Genomic DNA, 22,149 nt, shown 5'->3' on the forward strand with positions numbered 1-22,149 from the left:
TACCCTTGGCACAAGTATATTGTTTCTCTAAGATATGGTGCTCTCGCGAATGATTTATTTTTCTTTCCAAAAAGCATGTTTGCCTTTTAGGTGGAAAAAACCGGTGGACCATTTGGTCCTGCAAACAAACTTTTTTCGAAGCCCCATGAATTTATTGCCTAGCGCTGTTCATGTGTCCTCCACCATCGAGTCTGGAGCCCCGTGAAGTTATTGCGTAGCGTTGTTCGCCAATTCTGCATTCTCCACTTTTTTTTCGGAGCCCCATGAATTCATTGCCTAGCGCTGTTCATGTATCCTCCACCATCGAGTTTGGAGCCCCGCGAAGTTATTTCGTAGCGCTGTTCGCCAATTCTCCATTCTCCACTTTTTTTCCGGAGCCCTATGAATTCATTGCATAGCACTGTTCATGCATCCTCCACCATCGAGTCTGGAGCCCCGTGAAGTTATTGCATAGCGCTGTTCGCCAATTCTCCATTCTCCACTTTTTTTTTTTGGAGCCCCATGAATTCATTGCCTAGCATTGTTCATGTGTCCTCCACCTTCGAGTCTGGAGCCCCGCGAAGTTATTGCGTAGCGCTGTTCGCCAATTCTCCATTCTCCACTTTTTTCGGAGCCCCATGAATTTGTTGCCTAGCGCTGTTCATGTGTCCTCCACCATCGAGTTTGGATCCTCGCGAATTCATTGCCTAGCGATGTTCGCCAATTCTCCATTCTCCACTTTTATTCGGAGACCCATTAATTCATTGCCTAACGCTGTTCATGTGTCCTCCACCATCGAGTCTGGAGCCCCGCGATTTGATTGCCTAGCGCTGTTCGCCAATTCTCCATTCTCCAATCTTATTCGGAGACCCATGAATTCATTGCCTAGCGCTGTTCATGTGTCCTCCGTTATCAAGCGCGGAGCCTCTAGTGACTGGGAAATTTGTTTTTCTGTTATTTTCCAGATCGGTTTCTTCGCCAAACATGTGTATATGTGTATATGTATATTTTATTCATTGTGCTTGTTGTTGTTTGTATTTTGTTTTGTGTTGTGCAGAAAAAAAAAGAAGGAGTAGAGACGAGAGTCGTCATCACAGAAAGGGCAGGACGGATGAAATCAGTGTCTTATCTTTGCTTTCCTCTTATCTCCGATGAGAGGTAAGTAAAGAGGGGCAACTGTCATACCCTAATTTCGTCCGGGGATTATTATTTGATATACAACCTTTGATTGGACGCTTCGAGATACTTGGCACCCTTTGTTGCACAATATGTGAAGTCCCGAGACGTGCCGAAAATCAAAAGGAAGCAGGCTTACGCGATCTGTGAAAATTTCGTAATGTGACGGAAATCGAAAGGAGGTGTTTTTCGCAATCCGTGAGTTTTCGTAACTTCTTCGAAAGCTAAAAAAGAGTAAATACATAATCCGTAAGGATTCGTAACCTTGCGGAAGGAAAATAAGTATCGTTACGAAATTCGTAAAGTTTCGTAACATTACGGAAAAAGAATTACCAAAAAAAGGTAAAGGGGGATGCATTTAGTAAAAAAGGGGGTACAAATAGCAATCAGGCCCACTTGGGCCTTCCAAATTCTTCCTCCAGAAGGTTGTTGCTTCTGGAGGAAGCAACCTTGCTCGCCTGGGCGAGCTGAGCTCGCTTGGGCGAGCTGGGTGGCAAGCTCCTCCCCTATTTTGCTATAAATAGGGGGAGGAATGAAGGGAGAAGGGGTTCAGCCTTCTTGGCACTTCTTATTCTCTCGAAATTGCTGAGGAAAATTGTTTCCGTGAAGAAAATCCAAGCCGAGGCGCTTTCGTAACGTTTCCGTGAGTAATTACGCGAAGATTTTCAACCGTTCTTCGATATTCATCGTTCGTTCTTTGTTTTCTTCAGTCATCAACTGGTAAGTACCCCAAACCGAGCTTTTCAATTCATTCTATGTACCCGTGGTGGTCCACATTTTGTTTCATGTATTTTTATTCTCGTTTTCATTCGCTTTCTATACCCCCTTTTGACGTGCTTCAGTCATTTATTTAAGTCATTTCTCGCCTAATAAAAAAATAAAATAAATTTCCACCGATCATTTGAATTGTATCATCCGTTAATTTCGGTTAAAATGAATTCCGACCGTTCGGTCGTGCTGTAACCACGTTGGAAATCAAAAAAGAGGTAAAATAATAATATAATAATAAAAATGTCTTTTAGTAAAATGAAGCGAAAAAATCAATCGGACGTTTTCTCTTTGGGATTTCTCATTCTTAATTGGATTGACTAATAACTAAAGTGAAACTAAGGCTAAAATCAACTCGCCTAGTCAAGCTCGTCCACAAAAAATAGGGTTTGAAAGTTTATCATTTCAGTTTCTTACCAAGTAAAAAGGATCATTTTTAAGGTCCAACGCCTTAAAAATGATCACAAATTCAAGTAAAAATAATCGCTTGATTCACTCTTAAGAAATAACTACGACATAAACGATCGATCGAAAAAGTTTACGACATTAATCTTCAATCCTTTTTAAGAGATAACTTGCGGCATTAATGACCGGTTAAAACTTATTTTACATTGATGAAAAAAGTTTACGACATAAACGATCGATCGAAACTTATTTAAAAAGTGATTAAGTGAGACTACAATAGAAATGTTCAGTTGAAATTCATTTAAATAGTGACTAAGTGAGATTACAACATAAATGATCGATTGAATTTTATTTTAACAGTGATTAAACTAGATTACGGTATGAACGATCGGTCGAAACTCACTTTAAACAAAGAAAAATATCACCGATGATTGAAGAAGGAGATGAAGATGCACAAACAATAAAGGGGACCCCTAAGGGTCAATAGATCAAATTCAAATCCTTAAAGCAAGCACTAACCGGATGAAGAACGAAGAACAAATGAAGAATGACTGAAGAACGTACGATGAACGGTGTAGGAATCGATCACGGATGCGATTCGGAAGTGTTTCGACCTTGTTTTCTCTTCTTTCTTCTTCTTTTTGGACCTCTAGACCTCAAGGAACTCAGAGACCCTTTACTTCAACCTTCCCATGCTTATTTATAGCAAAACAAAGCATTTAGGCTGAAGGTAGCTCACCCAGGCGAGCTGATAACTTTATCCAGAAGCAACCCTGCTCGCCCAAGCGAATTGGTTACTTCATGATAAAGTTATCTAGGTGGCTCAGGGGCTGAAAAATGCCCCATAAGTGACCATTTTCCCCCTCTTTTGAATATTTTGCACATTTCCTTCCAAAACGTCACAAAACCCTATGGATTGCACGACAATTGGTGTCAATCAGCTCAATTCGGCTGGCAAGAATCAAAATGTTAGTAAATGAAGGTCTCCGGACAAAATTAGGGTATGACAAATCTTATCCAAGGAAAGACCAAGGTCAAGGCATCTTAGGGGCGGCACCTTCTAAGCCCAAAGATGATAAGGGGAAGACAATAGAAAAACAACCCCCTAAGGCTAGTATGCAAGAGAAGACTAGCTCTATAAAGTGCTTTAAATTTCTTGGAAAAGGACACATTACTTCTCAATGCCCCACCAAGAAAACCATGAATATGAAGGGCCAAGACATTTATAGTAGCCAAGATGAGGCTACTACTTCACCTTCCTTTAGTGAAAGTGAAGAAGCAAAAGGGGAAGAATCTAGTGAAGAAATCTACCCCCAAGAAGAAGGACAACCTTTAATGGTTAAGGAGGAGTGTAAGGAGGTAAGTGTCTCCTCCAAGAGGTTAGCTAAGAAGGAAAGTCATTTTGCAATAAAGACAAACATTAAAGAAACTTCCCATCTTAGACAACCTCCACATCTTCTCCTTTGTAAAATGACACTTGTTAGCACCGCCACACCTCTTGGGCTTGAGATTATTCCTCAAGTAAAAGAGTTGTTGGATTAGAGTTTGGTTCATAAGAGCTTAAATCCTTGTGCTTTGTTGGTGCCCAAAATAGGTATTATGAAGCACCAAATCCCTATGATAGGTGGTATGATGAATGTGTTGAGTGGTGTAACCCTCTTTTGTAAAATCACTCATGCATCCAACATCTTCATGATTCACATACATAGGGACTCATTAGGTAGGTTTGTTCTTATTTTTTGTTTCAATACAAATCTAGGTGCTCATATGGGACACCTTAAGTTTATCTTACTTTTTGGTAGGAGTAATCAACATGAAAATATAAAAAAGGTACGTTTTATTGCATTACTTTTCTTAATTTTTTAAATGGTGATCAAGGGGTTCCCACGAACCCTAAGAGAATAAAGCTCATTCCTGAGTGGCCCACTCCACCAAGTATAAGGAAAATTTGGGGCTTCCATGACTTAACAAACTTTTACAAAAGGTTTGCCCCATATTTTTCTATACTTGTCGCACCACTCATTGATTTTATGAGGAACCATGTTCCCTCATAGGAAGATGCCCAAGAAATGGGTTTTCAGACCTTTGCTTACTCCAATATACCAAACACCACTAATATATATGTTTTTATTCTTTTTACAGGTGTTGAGGGAAGAAGCCCAAAGTTTTAAGAACCTCTGGATTTGAGGTCAAATCATTTTCAAGCGGGAGGGAATGATGCAATCCTACCCCCCATGGGCATTGGATAGAAGACTCCAAGAAGATTAGGCCAGAGACGCAAGAGAAGGACCTAGGGTTCTCATGAGCCTTAGGGTAGATTTCGGCTCCATGGGATAAGTACGAGCCCACTTGTCTTTGTATATATTAGATTAAGGTTTCATTATTTTTGGGACTTGTATTTAGGGCTCCATAATGTAGGTAGGGTACCCTAGAAATTTAGGATTTTTCAGCCCTTGTATTTTAGGGCAATTTGGATTTCGGAACCAATCCCCTGATAAACATGCTCCTGATTGTTTTTTCCTTTTTTATTTTTTATTACCCTAATTTTTGCCTAGGCCACCCTTTTGGGTTCTCGACCTACTGGGTAAGAACTTCTGATCTGCCCCCAGGTTTGCTTGAGGCTCATGCACGGTGCCTCTCATTGCCCTTTTGGGTTCTCGACCTACTGGGTATCTATTGCTATCTTTTGTCATCACCTTGTAGCAAGGAAAAATGAATGAAACTGTGCAGGTTGTCGAAAATGAATTTTCAAGGACGAGAAATATTTAAAGGATTTTCAATTGACAGATTAAGTCGAACGACTCTTGTTTTTGACAACTCACTTTTCTCTCAAAAAGAAAACTTTTAAGAATAAGGTCACACGAATGTTTGTACTTCTTATTTTGATTTGAAACACATTCAATCAAATGTTTTTTTTTACTTTACTCATCGTTTATGAAACCCCACCAAACATATAGAATGAGAAATTTCTGATTGAACGGACTTGGAGATTAACTTAGGAGCGCAGGTCACTTGAGCAAACAAACTAATGGCTTACATTCACATTCCAGTGAAAGTTAAATAAGCAAAGATGTAATTGTGAGAGAATGAGAGACAAGGACATCAAATTTATCCATATTATTAGCAGTGTGACTGTTGTTTACAGTAATGGCATAAACTTGAAAATCCTAATGAGTCATTGGACACATCTAACAACAACCTTCAAATTGTCCCACACATAGTGTTGCTTGACAATGTCAGAATTCACAAGCAATTGTCCTCCTCGAATTTTAGCCAGCCTGCATCAATTAGACTTTGCACCTTATGTTTCAAGGTCATACAATGCTCAATAGAATGTCCTAGAACTCCTCCATGATAAGTGATTGAGGCCGTACCCGAATCAAATAAACATTAAAAATGCAGTATCAAATTATTCTTTCTCCCTCAATGAAAAAACTCCCCTAAACTAAAACCTTGGTGCTGTTATATAGGTTCTCAGCTCCCAAAGCTTACAAATCTGTTTTAAGTCCAAGCCCATTAATAAAATAAAATCTGGACAAGATAAGATAAGATTTGATAAAATCTAGATGAAATAAAATTTAGATAAGATAAGATAAAATCTAGGTGAAATAATATCTAGATTAGATAAAATCTGGATAAGATAAGATTTGGTAGAATAAAATTGTCTGCTCTCTTCAAGTGCAAGCCCAATTGCTTATAATTCTCCTAAAATTAAATTAAAAACAAAAAATTAGTCCAGTAGGCCCAAATGATAAAACTGCATAATTGATTTGACAATTAAGGCTAATCAGTATGTAAAATGGTGACAAAAAGGGTTAAGAAATAGGAGAAAATGATAACACATCAAATCCCCTCACACTTAGCCTTTTGCACTCCTAGGCAAAATCAAAAAGCAAAGCAAGGAACAAATTCAGAGACATTAAAGAGAAACAAATAGACACAAAAACAATTACATATTTCTCAATGAATCTCAAGGAATGAAAAGAATGGGTAACATCCAACACATAAAGAGTTAAAGAATCAAGGCCGTCATGAAAATCATCCAAGCAACTCAAACATGGCAAGATAGTCAATCAGCTCAAGAATGAAAAGTGATAAAGCCTCACAAGATATGCACTCTATCTTTCAAGTGTCTAGGCTACTGTTTACTCTCAGAGCACCCATGAAAACAAATACCACATAGACTTGGCAAGACTCTAAAATTGACAACCACATCACAAACACATGCACATGAGGATCAAAAGGTCTTTTAAGGTTGTAATGAGGCCAAGGACAAGGTAGATGAAAGTATGGGATAGTAGCTAAAACCCAAAGGAATAGAGGAGCAATGGGGAAAAAGTGGGAAGTAAGAAAAAGTAGTAAACTCCAAAACCAAAATTACAAATTGAGCTTTAAAAAGTAAACCCAAAACAAAATCAACCAAGTCCTCAACTAATCCAAGTCTTCAAACCAAGACCTCATTTATTCAACTTCATTCTTTTTCTGTTTTTTTCTGTATTTTTTTTAACGTGAACAATAGCAATTGAAAGCATTTGAAAAATAAAGCAACAATTAGGCAATATATGTATACATCATCAAGCATGGCCAATAAAAACATATCATCCCATGAAACATACCCCACCTCACACTTATTCCCAAAACAATTCCAAAGCTCCAAAATTCCTTAAGGGTAGGGTTAGATCATGGTTTTTCACTTAAGGCTTGTAATGAGCTTCAAAACAAAGAAACGGGAACATAGGCTCAAAGGGGCTATCAAAGGAATTAATTCAAGGTAGGCTCATTTGGCTAGAGGCTTATAAGAAAAAAATGCCTAAATCATCTCCCAACATGCATGTGAAGCAAGAAGTATCAACAAGAGTCAAGCCAAGGCTATTGTGCAAGCAATCAATGGGGCAAAACACACCAAATAAAATCAATGATGATGGCTCAAATTCTCACCAATGGTAAATCTATCACTTCCAATTCGAACTTTCAAAACTAACTTGACATGCAGAGAAAAACAAGGATTTCAATTCACAAAATGCCAAGAAACTCCTATTTCAAAAACAATTACCCATTACCTGTACATAACCCAAATTTCAAAGAGGAACAAGCAATGTTGTACACAAAACATAAAACCAAAATAACAAAATTAACCTAGAAAAAACCTAATAAAATTAAACTAGAATATCCAACAAAATTAAAGAACAATCAAAACAATCAATAAATTTGGACAAGTTCAATAAAAGTAAAGAAGGAGACAAAAAAAGAAAACTCCCTAAGTCATGGCGGAAGAGAAGTAGGGTGAAGTAAGGAGGTCTCCTCCACCACTACATCCGCTAAGGAGGGATTTGTGAGGAATGGTTTCAGCTAGTGTCCATTGACCTTGAAGCTCTTATCTATGGACTCACTTTTGATCTCAACTGTACCATAAGGAAAAACATTAGTCGCCACAAAAGGACCAATCCACTTTGACCTCAACTTACCACTTATGAGTCTGAGCCTAGAGTTATACAATAAAACTTTTTGTCCAACCACGAAGTCCTTCTTAGCTATCAGGCTATCATGGAACTTCTTGGTCTTCTCCTTGTAAAATTTGGAATTCTCATAGGCTTCTAAATGGATCTCATCTAGCTCATTTAGTTGAAACTTCCTTTCCTCTCCAGCCTGTTCAATAGAGAAGTTGCAGGTCTTTACAGCCCAGTAGGCTTTGTGCTCTATCTCTACAGGAAGATGACATGCCTTGCCAAAGACAACCTGATAAGGAGACATTCCTATGGGTGCTTTGTAGGAAGTCCTATGCGCCCAAAGAGCATCATCTAGCCTGGTGCTCCAATCCTTTCTGTTCGGCTGCACAATCTTCTCTAAGATCCTTTTTATCTCCCTGTTTGAAATCTCAGCCTGCCCATTAGTTTGAGGGTGGTAAGGTGTGGAAATTCTGTGCACGATTGATGTGTCATCATTTTCTCCTATTTCTTAACCCTTTTTATCACCATTTTAATTACTGATTAGCCTTAATTGTCAAATTAATTATGCAGTTTTATCATTTGGGCCTATTGGACTAATTTTGTGTTTTTAATTTAATTTCAGGAGAATTATAAGCAATTGGGCTTGAATCCAAAATTGGGCTTGGACTTGAAGAGAGCAGACAATTTTATCAAATCTTATCTTATCTAAATCAAATCTTATCTTATCTAGATTTTATCTAATCTAGATATTATTTCATCTAGATCTTATCTTATCTAGATTTTATTTCATCTAGATTTTATTTTATCAAATTTTATCTTATCTTGTCTAGATTTTATTTTATTTATGGGCTTGGACTTAAAACAGATTTGAAAGCTTTGGGGCTGAAAACTATATAACAGCACCAAGGTTCTGGTTTAAGCTCTCTCTTTTTTCTCTCTCCTCTTCTCTCTCTCTCTTTTTCGTTTTAGTTTTAGGCTTCTCTTCTTCTTTTAGACACTTTTTTGTTTTGGAAGAATAATTCTAGTTTTCTTCATTTTCTACTGATTAATGGAAGGCTAAGTCTCCAACGTTGTTTTCTCTTGAGGATCAAGCACAGTTCTCTTTGAGGTTCTATTATTACTATTAAATTCTGATCAGCTTCTCCTCTTCACCAATTATTCTGTATTTGTTGCTACTAATCCATGCACAGTGCTTGATTAATTGTCTCTACGCTTAATTTACGTTCATGCTTAATGACCGTTCATGAATAATTGATGTATGTGTTGCTTAATCACATAATGAATGCCTTATGTTAAATTTCTCTTAGTAATTTAATTTAGGGTTGGATTAAGTGGTTGAACTGATAAAGGATAAATTCTTGTAACCTAGGATAAGAGACTTGCTTCTGAATCAAGGGGAAGCAACGTGTTTTAATTTTGATATTTTCTAATTCAAATTTATTCGCTGTTTAATTTACAAAAACAAACAACCCCCCAATTCGTTACTGTTTTATTACTATCTGTTATGAACGTTTGGTTGACCATTTCTCGTTGGGAGACGACCTAGGATCACTTCCTAGATACTGCATTTTTAATGTTTATTTGATTCGGGTACGACCTCGATAAAATTTGGCGCCGTTGCTGGGGAGTAGTGGTCCAAAGGTTCATAATAGCTAGTGATTCATGCTTTATGTTTAGTTGTTTTACGTTTAATTCTTTTGTTTAGTGTGTTCGTGTTGTGTTAGTATATTGTGTTAGTGCGTTGTTCTGTTTTATTTGATGTTCTGTTTTGCAATTTAGTAGTACCCCTTGTTCAGCGCTTCTCTTGTTTCAGTTTTATGTTTTGTTGTGAATAATGCTTAGCGACGGAATTAGAGACTGATTCTGTGTTACTGTTCACACAACATTACATTAGCGACGACTGTTGACAATTTAATTGGCGATTTTTGTTTTGATAGTTAGGATTGTTATTTTTGGCTGAATTTTTGTGTGGTAGGTTCTTTTGACTCATATTTTGTGTGAAAAATACCAGGAACACTTGTTGTGGCTGGATTTGAGAGATTCAAAAAAATTTGAGAACTTGTGTTTAGGAAAATTCAAACGGCCATAACTTTTGCTCTGGGTATCAGAATAACTATTATTATATTTGCATTTGGGGTAGACAAAAATTTCCCGTATTGTTAAAATTAGTTGAAGCCGGTTGGGGTCTCCCAAACTCCAAAAATCATCCGTTTACTAAGTTTTTTTTTTCAAGTATTATTGTCCTATTTTTCTAAACTTTGCTTAGGTAGTTTTATAGTTAGACTTTGAATTTTTGTTTTAAAATTTTTGTGCTATCTTTTCATGATTTTAGGGTGTTCCTCACAAAATTTCAGCTCATTTTGATATCATTTGAGTATAGCTATAGTTTTACCCCCTTGTTAGGTGCTTGTTGAGAAACACATTATTTGCTGCATATAGTTCATGACTAGACGCAATCCAGGTGATTTACAACCCTTTGATCTTGAAATAGATAGAACCTTTAATAGATTAAACTTTGCTTAGGTATTTTTATAGTTAGACTTTGAATTTTTGTTTTAAAATTTTTGTGCTATCTTTTCATGATTTTAGGGTGTTCCTCACAAAATTTCAGCTCATTTTGATATCATTTGAGTATAGTTGTAGTTTTACCCCCTTGTTAGGTGCTTGTTGAGAAACACATTAATTGATAAGATTGTTGATGATTATATGTTTGATGAAAGGTTCTATCTATTTCAGGATCAAAGGGTTGTAAATCACCCGGATTGCCCCTAGTCATGCACTATATGCAGCAAATAATGTGTTTCTTAACAAGCACCTAACAAAGGGGTAAAACTACAACTATACTCAAACGATATCAAAATGAGCTGAAATTTTATGAGGAACACCCTAAAATCATGAAAAGATAGCACAAAAAATTTCAAACAAAATTTCAAAGTCCATATATGAAAACTACCTAAGCAAAGTTTAGAAAAATAAGAAAATAATACTTGAAAAATAAAAAAAAAACTTAATAAACAGATGATTTTTTGGAGCTTTGGAGACCCCAACCGGCAAAAGCCATTGTCATAGTATGGGAAATTATTTTCTACCCCAAATGCATATATAATAATAGTCGTTCTGATACCCGAAGCAAAAGTTATGGCCGTTTTAAGTTTTGCTAAAAACAAGTTCCCAAAATTTGTGTCTCTCTCAAATACTGCCACACCAAGTGCTCCTGGTATTTTTTACACAATGGATCAAAAGAAGCTACCACACAAAAAATCAACCAAAAATAACAACTCTAAATATCAAAACAAAAATTGCTAATTAAATTCCAAAATCAGTCGCTAATCATTGTTCAGCACTATTCACAGCAAAACACAAAGCTGAATCAGTCGCAAAATCAGTCACTAAAAACAATCGCTAAACAGGGAATGTAACTGAAATGCAAAACAGAATGCTACACAAAATAAGATAACTAAACACTATTATGAACCTTTGGCCCACCGCTCCCCGGCAACAGCGCCAAATTTGATCGAGGCCGTACTCGAATCAAATAAACATTAAAAATGCAGTATCTAGGAAGTGATCCTAGGTCGTCTCCCAGCGAGCAACGGTCAACCAAATGTTCATAATAGATAGTAATTAAACAGTAACGAATTGGGGGGTTGTTTGTTTTTGTAAATTGAACAGCGAGCAAATTTAATTAGAAAATATCAGAATTAAAACACTTGGTTTCTCCCTTGATTCACAAGCAAGTCTCTTATCCTAGGTTACGAGAATTTATCCTTTATCAGTTCAACCACTTAATCCAACCCTAAATTAAATTACTAAGCGAAATTTAACATAAGGCTGTCATTATGTGATTAAGCAACACACACACCAATTAATCATGAACAAAACTGATCATTAAGCATGAACGTAAATTAAGCGCAGAGACAATTAATCAAGCACTAAGCATGCATGGATTAATAGCAACAAATACAGAGTAATTGGTGAAGAGGAAAAACTGATCAGAATTTAATAGTAATAATAAAACCTCAAAGAGAGTTGTGCTTGATCCTCAAGAGAAAACAACGCTGGAGACTTAGCCTTCCATTAATCAGTAGAAAATGAAATTGCAGATTGAAGCAGAAAATGAATTTTATTGCTACGTGAATTGTAAAAACTGGAATTGCAAACCTAAAATTATTCTTTCTCTCTCAACGAAAAAACTCCCCTAAACTAAAACATTGGTGTTGTTATATAGGTTCTCAGCCCCCAAAGCTTACAAATTTGTTTTAAGTCCAAGCCCATTAATAAAATAAAATCTGGACATGATAAAATAAGATTTGATAAAATCTAGATAAGATAAGATAAGATAAAATCTAGATGAAATAATATCTAGATTAGATAAAATCTGGATAAGATAACATTTGGTAGAATAAAATTGTCTTCTCTCTTCAAGTCCAAGCCCAATTCCAGATTCAAGCCCAATTGTTTATAATTCTCCTAAAATTAAATTAAAAACACAAAATTAGTCCAGTAGGCCCAAATGATAAAACTGCATAATTAATTTGACAATGATGACACATCAATAAGCACATGTTGCATTCGAGTTGTATCCTCGGGAAAATGGAGGTTGAGGAATCTTTGTTGGGATTATGGCTACCATTGCATTATTGAGTAGATATGGGAGTAAGTTAGCATATGACACCAGAATTGGGGTGAATTCTACAGGCTTTTTTTCTGGACAATTCCTTCCCTAGTTGGTGTTTTGGTTCGTGTTAAGGGTGGTGTTTGGTATCGGATGTGCAGCGGGTGAGTTTTTTGGTTGATTTAAGGGTTGCCTTTGTGGATGATTGGGTGTTCTTGGCTGATAGGGATGTGGGTAATGAGAAAGGCTAATATTGGCTGAGTATTGATATTGTTGAGCTGGTGGGAAATTTGGCCATGTAGAAACGACAGTCACAGCATGGGTTCCTCCCTCCTTCTTATTCTCTCCAATTGCCCCAAGCTTCCTATTCATCAAAGCAGGATAATCAAATTTTCCTCTTCTCAGACCCACTTTGATCCTTTCGCCAGTGAAAACTAAATCGACAAAGCTTGAAGGCGTGTAACCCACCATCTTCTCATAGTAGAACACCAGTAACGTGTCTACTATCATTGTTATCATCTCCTTCTCCATCATTGGGGGCATTACTTGAGCTGCCAGATCCCTCCACCTTTGGGCGTATTCTTTGAAAGATTCATGCTCCCTATTAAACATGTTCCATAGTTGTATTCTTTTTGGAGTCATATCAGAATTGTACTAATACTGCCTAATGAAGGCAACCATTAGGTCTTTCCAAGAACGGACCTGAGAAGACTCCAGATTGGTGTACTAGGTGATGGCTGACCCAGTAAGACTTTCTTGGAAGAAACGCATCAACAATTTTTCATCTTTTTCGTATACCCCCATTTTCCTATAGTACATCTTCAAGTGATTCTTGGGGCAAGTAGTCCCCTTGTACTTATCGAAGTCTGGCACCTTGAACTTCGGAGGAATGACCACATCGAGCACTAGGCACAAATCTGCCATGTAAGCAAAGGCATAATTTCTACCTTCTTCAATGACCCTTAGCCTTTGCTCTATATGATCTAATTTCTCCCTTTCCACCAGAGAAGGAGGGACTCTTCCCACTGCAAAATGCAAGGGTTGTGGTTGTGGGGGATACTGAGGGCCCCCTAAAGTGTTTGGCAGGGGTATGCCACCAAATGCTTGCCCCTCAGTAGCATATCTGAGGCAAGGCTTGAAGTCAGCTAGAGTGTGGTCTCGCAGTACTTCATGTGTCTCCCCCCATGGGTTGAGGGACCTGTGCCTGACCAGATTGAGGTTGTTGGCTCTCAATTAGTATGGGAGTGGAGTTATTGACATTCTCATCAGGAGCGTGTGCAACATTGGGTGCTGTATAGTTGGGAGGCAAGCCATATGGTGGGAAGGAATGCCTGTTTTGAACTTGCACAAAATGGGGGCCGCCTGTACTTCCTAACGCTTTGCCTCCCAGCCCTACCATATCCGAGACTGGAGGATTTACTTGATTGAGGCCAGATGGGTGAGTCGGGTCCACCTCAGTGGTGGTACTTGTGGCAACAACTATATCCATGTTGACCTCCATCATTTTTCTCATACTCATTATGGCTTCGATCATTGTGGTCATTTGCTCTTTCATGGCCACCATGTCAGCCTTCATCTGCTCTTGCACCTCCTCTATTTCACTCATTACTCCAGCTCTAGCACACGTTCGGTAAGAGCACTTTAAAGCGCATTCTTTCCTTATGATTACAATGATTACGGTTCTGATTTCAAGGAAAGAATGCAATGAGCAATGCATCCAAATGTGAAAAGAAAAATAAGCATGGATTTATGTGAATGATATATTGTTGAAGTATTGCAAGTTTTACACAGGACATTCAGTAGAACATAGGATCGAATCAGTTCAGATTTTCATTAAAGCAACATGGTTCATCACATCTTGTCAGAGTCAAAGTGAAACTGAAAATAAAACATGGACATCATAATCCAAGCTATGTAAACTCGATCCATCTTCTGCCCCAACTTTTGCAAGCTGGTTACTTCCATACTTGGCCTTGACTTGATGAAACCTTTTTCTTAAAAGCACGTGCTTGGTTCGACCCCATAATCCAAGGAATAGAAATTTTGACTGTCAATACTTCGACAACGTATCATAGAGATGAATGACTTGGGCATACTTATGCTATGCATGGCAAATGTAATTATGAGATCAAACTGAGACGCTCGAAGAACCATCATTTCTTGGTTAACAATGCATTAGGTACTATGTTCACATGATTTCAATCATTCTTTAAGAGAAATGAGTGTATAATCCCAACATGGTTTGTTTATAGCTATCATCATGGTACCCAACACATGTAACTATGGTGTAAACTTCATTCTTCATTGTGGCTTTCTTTTTGTTCTTTTTTTTGTTTGGTGTTTTTTTGTTTTATTTTTTGTAGAGGAAAATGCAAGGATCATGTATGAGTGAACATAACATGCGAACGATGAAAATAGAATGTATGTAGTTGGTAAAACAAAAGCATGCTAAATGAAGATGTATGATAATGCAATGACTCATGCAAATGCAATGCATGAATATGATAAATGATAAATGTAGGAATGATATGTTCATTACGATGCCATAAAGAAATGCATGATGCGATTAAGGAACAAGCTAGAGTAAGTTTGCTATGTGCCCCCCAAATTTAGGAACCTAATGGAATGGATCCAAAAGTCCACTTCTAGTGACAACTCCCAATGGTGGTTTCATATAACTTTACTGGCTTTTAGAGATATCATCCTCTTAGGTAATACATTGTGGCAATAGGGACTATCAGCAACAATGCATCACTAAAAAAGGAAAACTCTAGATGAGGCTTCATTGTTATCAAGCGAGTCAGAGACCTAGTATGACCACAAATCGACCTCCACTCCTTGTGGCTCACATAGACCTAGGTATAGGGCCTAATATTTCAACGTGTGTGCAAAGGTGTAGGTGCCATGTGTGCATAAAACAAAAATATTTCTAACCACGAATGTAATAGATAGACAGACCCACACCAAACACAATAACATAGCAAAGTTTATACACAAATATGGACAAAACAAAAGATAAAAGAGAAGAGGGAGCATAAATAAAGAAGAAGTCACGATAAAACATTACACATTGATCAAATGCTTAACTCTCTAATAGTCCCCAGTGGAGTTGCCATCTGTTGCAACCTACCCTACGATGGAAGGGCGAGGCAAAACGCCAAAGGTGTGTCTTCTAAAGAGAAAACACGTGGGAGTCGCCACCAACCTTTATTGGAGGAAAACATTAGAAAAACCAAAAAGAGGTATGCAAATATTGAAAAGACAGGTTAGGGAGTTGTTTACACATGGGGAAGGTATTAGCACCCCACGCGCCCATCACAAGGGACGACAACCTTTAATTGAATGTGCGTAACGTGACTTCAAAATTATGTATTTTCCGTTTTATGTTTCTTTATATTTTGGGGTGGACAAAGGTGTTGCCCTTGCTCGTACGTATCCTGAGGTGCTATGAGGAATTCAGACCTACATAGTTCTTTAAGTCTGAATGTTTGTGTGTTAAATTGATTTTTATGTTTTCAAAAGATTCATTTTAATTGTGAACAAAAAGTCATTTAAGGCGTTGGACCTTGAAACAATGTTTTAGACTTTGAAAAGCGGAGAGAACCATTAAGGCATTGGACCTTGAAATGATCTTTTAAGGCGTTGGACCTTGAAACGATCTCAAGTAATATTTGATAAAAAGAAATTAGTTATGAGTTGGTTTTATCTTCATTTTGTTTATTAACTTTCAATCTCTTTAAAGACAACTTTACAACATTAGTGATCAGTTAAGATTGAACTTTACAAAGAAAAACGAGATCGTCGATGATAGATGGAGAAGATGGATATGCACAAAATAACAAGGGGGACCCCTAAGGGTACATAGATCACATTTAAATCTTAAAACAAAACTAACCAATGGTCGCACGAAGAACACCGAACAAGGAACGATGTAGGGAATGATCGCGGTTGTGATTCGGTAGTGCCTCAGCCTTGTTTTCTCTTCTTTCTTCTTCTTCTTTCTCTCTTCTCTTAGTTCCTTCACCTTCTGGCCCTTGGAACCCCTCCTCAACTTCCCTAGCACACCTATTTATATGTGTCGCAACCTACCCTTCAGCGGAAGGGCGATGCGAGGCTCACAGGTGCGTCTTCCAAGTAAGGAAAACACGCAGAGTCGCCACCAATATTTATTTGAGGAAAACATTTGGAAAAACCAAAAAGCGGGTCTACGAACTTTAAGAATAAAAGGTTCATGAGTTGTTTTTATGCGCGGGGAAGGTATTAGAACCCTATGCATCTGTCACAAGGGACGACAACCTTTAATCAAATGTGCAAAATCATGACTTTTATTTTATTTTCCCTTTTTTATGTTTTTTATCTTTTGGGGTCGACAAAAGCGGGGCTTTTGCTCCTACGTATCCTCACTTGTGATGAGGAACTTAGACCTACGTAGTTCTTTGGAAAGCAAGAAAGTTATGCGGGGTGTTGATTTTAGACTTTTAACCGATAAAAGTAAAAAAGGACCGTAAAGGCGTTGGACCTTGAAACGGTTTCAAATGACCTTTTTGCGGGCAAAAGCTTGATTTGTGAGTTGATTTTGGCCTTAGTTTCACTTGGTTATTTCTCAACTCATTTAAATAGAACTTTCAAAGTAAATGTCCGATTGAAACTTGCCTTTTTTATGATTAACCGAGGTTACAACATAAACGATCGGTTGAATTTTATTTTAAAGGCGATTAAATGAGATTACAACGCAAATGATCGGTTGAAATTCATTTTGGCATTGATTAAGTGAGGTTACAGCTTAAACGATCGGTCGAAACTCGTTTAAAACGAAGAAAAAGAATACTAAAAGTAGACGAGATGAATATGAAAACATACAAAGCAAGAATGGACCCCTAAGGGTGTATAGAATGAATTCAAAGCTTTGAAATTGAAAACTAACTAGGCGAAGATCGATGAACGATGAAGAACGAAAGAAGAATGACGAAGAACGTTAGCAGAATTGATCACAGAAACGTCACGAAATCTGATAGCTAAAGGGGCTGAACCCCTTCCCCTCAGCCTCCTCCGCCATTTTATAGCCAAAATAGGGGAGGAGGTTGTCACCCAGCTCACCCAGGTGAGCTGTTGCTTCCACCAGAAGATTCCTGATGGGCCCAGGGCTGAGGAACACCCCCTAAATTGATCAGTTCACCCCCATTTTGAGTTTTTTTGGCTTATTTCCTTTCGAAACATTGTGAAACTGATCGAGGTCGTACCCGAATCAAATAAATATTAAATTTTAGTAACTAGGAAGTGATCCTAGGTCGTTTCCCAACGAGCAATGATACACTAATTGTTCATAATAGATAGTAGGAAATAGTAACAAATTGGGGGCCCAGCTCACCCAAGTGAGTTGTTGCTTCCACCAGAAGATTTCTGATGGGCTCAGGGCTGAGGAACACCCCTTAAATTGATTAGTTCACCCCCATTTTGAGTTTTTTTGGCTTATTTCCTTTCGAAACATTGTGAAACTGATCGAGGCCGTACCCAAATCAAATAAATATTAAAATGTAGTAAATAGGAAGTGATCCTAGGTCGTTTCCTAACGAGCAATGATACACCAAATGTTCATAACAAATAGTAGGAAATAGTAACAAATTTGGGGGGGGGGGGGAGGTTGTTTGCTTTTGTAAATTAAACACCGAGTAAAATTGTATTAGAAATTATCAGAATTAAAATACGTTGCTTCCCTTTGATTCACAAGCAAGTCTCTTATCGTAGGTTGCGAGAATTTATTCTTTATCAGTTCAACCACTTAATCCAACCCTAAATTAAATTACTAAGCGAAATGTAACATAAAGCATTCATTATGTGATTAAGCATCACACACACCAATTACTCATAAACAATCATTAAGCATGAACGTAAATTAAGCATAGAGACAATTAATCAAGCACTAAGCATGCATGAATTAATAGCAACAAATTCAGAGTTATTAGTGAAGAGGAAAAACTAAACAGAATTTAACAATAATAATAGAACCTCAAAGAGAATTGTGCTTGATCCTCAAGAGAAAACAACGGTGCGGACTTAGCCTTCCAATAATCAAATAGAGAACGAAATTTTATTGATAAAACTAAAAGTCTGAACTGGAATTGTAAAAAAAACCGAAAATAAAAGAGAAAGAGAAGAGAGACTAAAACTAAAAATGAAAAATAGAAGAGAGAGAGGAGAGAGAGAGCTAAACTAGAACCTTGGTGTTGTTATATAGTTTTTCAACCCCAAAGCTTACAAATTTGTTTTAAATCCAAGCCCATAAGTAAAATCAAATCAAATCTAGATAAGATAAGATAAGATCTAGATGAAATAATATCTAGATGAGATCAAATCTAAATAATATCTAGATAAGATAAGATAAGATAAGATAAGATAAGATCTAATTTTGTAGAATAAATTAGTCTGCCCTCTTCAAGTCCAATTCTAGATACAAGCCCAATGCTTCATTAATTCCTGAAATTAGATTAAAAACATCTGTCATACCCTAATTTCGTCTGGGGACCATATGTTTGTTGGCATGCGACCCTCGTTTGACCACTTCGAGGTACTTGGCACACATCGTTAGGCAATCCGTGAAGTTCCGTGACATGCCGGAAGTCAAAAGGGAGCATTGTTGCACAATCCGTGAAGTTCTGTGACATGCCGGAAGCCAATGAAGGGATGATTACGTAATCCGTAAGGTTTCGTGACATTACAGAAACAAAACAAGTATCGTTACGTAATTCGTAAAGTTCTGTAACGTTACGGAAAAAGAATCAGCAAAAAAGGCAAGGGGTGCATTTAGTAAACAGGGGGGTACAAATAGCAATTAGGCCCACGTAGGCCTTCCAGGATCTTCCAACAGAAGGCGGTGCCCTCTGGTGGAAGCAACCTAGCTCACCTAGGCGAGTTGGGCGGCAACCACCACCCTTTTTTCCCTTATAAATAGGGGAAGGAGGGCAAAACAAAAATGTTCAACCCTCCTGGTATCTGAGAATCAGTTAAAATTAGTGAGAAAAATTGTTTCCGTGAAGAAAATCCAAGCCAAGGCGCTTCCGTAACGCTTTCGAGACGTTTCCGTAGGCGATTTCCCGAAGATTTTCCATCGTTCTTCATCGTTCTTCGTTTGTTCTTCATCGTTCTTCGGTCTTCAACCGGTAAGTTCCCGAAATCGAACTTTTCAATGCATTCTATGTACCCTTAGTGGTCCCCACTTGTTTCGCATGCTTTTATTTTCATTTCATTTACTTTCCGTACCCCCTTTTGACGTGCTTTAGTCATTTATTTATGTCATTTTCTCGCCTAATCAAAAAATAAAATAAATTTCCACCGATCATTTGAATTGTAACGTCTTTTAATTTCTGTTAAAATGAAATTCGACCGTTCGGTCATGCCGTAACCATATTTAAAACAAAAAAGAGGCAAAATAATAATATAATAATAAAAAAATATCTTTTAGTAAAATAATAAAAAAAATCAATCGGACGTTTTTTCTTTGGGATTTTTCTTTCTTAACCGAATTGACTAATAACCAAAGTGAAACTAAGGCTAAAATCAATTCATAAATCAAACTTTTGTCATCACCTAAAAATCCATTTTTAAGGTCCAACGCCTTGAAATGGTCTTTTCCACTTTTATTGGTTAAACGTGGATTTCTAAAAGCCTAAAATTATCACGTAGCTTTGTTACCTCTTTTGAAAACCAAGAGATCATTAATGGTCCAATGCCTTAATGTTTTCTCTCCTTTCAAAAGAATCGAAAGATCATTTAATGGTCCAACGCCTTAAATGACCTTTCATTCAATCAATATATATCTTGCAAAAAAAGATAAAAATAATTTAACCAACGTTTAGTTCTCAAAGAACTACGTAGGTCTGATTTCCTTATCACAATTGAAGAATACGTAGGAGCAAGGGAAACACCCTTGTCGATCACAAAAAGATAAAAAATATACAAAGACATAAAAAGGACATAAGAACGTAAAAAAGGGGAAGATAACACAAATTGAATTCATATTCGCACACTTGATTAAAGGCTGCCTTCCGTTGTGACAGACGCGTGGGGTGCTAATACCTTTCCCGTGCGTAAATACAACTCCTGAACCTTTCACTTAAAGTTCGTAGACCACGTCTTTTCCGGTTTTTCCGACGTTTTCCTCATATAAACGTTGGTGGCGACTCCGCGCGTATTCCTTTTTTGGAAGACGCTCCCATGATTCTTGTGTTGCCCTCCTGCCGAAGGGTAGGTTGCGACAGTTGGCGACTCCACTGGGGACTGTTTTTAGAGAGTTAGGCCAATCAATCAGTGTGCATTCCTTACCATGACTTCTCCTTTGTTCCCTTTTCTTTTTTCCTTATGTTCTTGTATATATAACTCTTTGATGCTTTTAGTGTGTTTTAAAATGTATGCATGAGGTAAATATTTATTCATTTGATGGACACAAACACCAACACTTTTTGCACCCACGGTGAGTTGAAAAAGGGCCCTATACCTGGGTTCGTGGGAACATAAGGAGTGGAGGTGAATCTGTGATCATGCTAGGTCTCCGACTTGCTTGATTATAGTGAACCCTCATCTAGAGTTTTTCTCTTTGACAACATATTGTTGCTAGTAGTCCCTACTGCTGCAATATGTTCTTCGAAGGGGATGATACCTCTAGAGGTCATCAAGAGAGATATGACCACCTTGGGAATTATCACTAAAAAGCCCTTTTAGCTCTCTCCCATGTAGGTCCCTAAAATAGGGGCATGGAGCAAACACGTTGCGTGCCACTTTTCACACTGCCATGCATGTAGTCCTAAGTTTCATGTACCCCTTTGCTTATATTTGTATGTGGATATTGTCGTACTATGTACATCCCCGTATTGTGCCTTTCGCATATGCATCATGCACGGGTTCCGTCTTGATCCCCTCTCTTTGGCAAACCAACGGAGGGTCTGTGTCACCTTCTTAAATACATACGTCGGGCGTCGTGCCGCCCCAAACGTTGTATCTGAGAAGAGGACAATTTCCCGGGCTCCCGTATTCATAAATTGCATCTGTGTCATATGCATTTCTTCATGCATTCATCCATTCCACCCATGATACATGTTGGAGTTTTGATCCGCATTGGGTTTTTGTTTCACTTTAGTAAAACATGGGAACAAATCAAACTGGAAAAAGATTCTATCAAGTCAAGGTTAAGGGCCTAGATGTCAGGAGCCTTAAGGAGTTGGGGCGATTGATGGACCTCTCCAAATGCAAGCCTTCCACAAGGCGTACGGAAATATTTTAGATTTGACCATAGCAGAGATATCCACGAAAGTCGTTGCATCACTCACCCAATACTATGACCAGCCTTTGAGATGCTTCACGTTTGGAGACTTCCAATTAGTACCGACTGTCAAATAATTTGAGGAGATTCTAGGATGTCCTCTTGGGGGAAGGAAACCGTATCTTTCCTCCGAGTTTCTTCCCTCCTTGAGCAAGATTGCAATTGTGGTCAGGGATTCGGCAAGAGAGTTAGATCGTGTAAAGCAGACTCGAAATGGCGTAGTGGGCCTACCACAGAAGTACTTAGAAGGCAAGGTGAGGGATATGGCGAATCAAGAGGAGTGGGTCCCATTTATGGACGTATTAGCATTGCTAATCTTTGGGGTTGTCCTCTTTCCAAACATGGATGGTTTGGTGGACCTAGCCGCAATTGATGCTTTCCTTGCATATCACCACAGCAAAGAGAGCTCGGTGGTAGCTATCTTGGCGGACTTATTTGACACATTT

The sequence above is a fragment of the Glycine soja genome, chromosome 5, assembly GCF_004193775.1.
Source record: "Glycine soja cultivar W05 chromosome 5, ASM419377v2, whole genome shotgun sequence".
NCBI classification, from domain to species: domain Eukaryota; kingdom Viridiplantae; phylum Streptophyta; class Magnoliopsida; order Fabales; family Fabaceae; genus Glycine; species Glycine soja.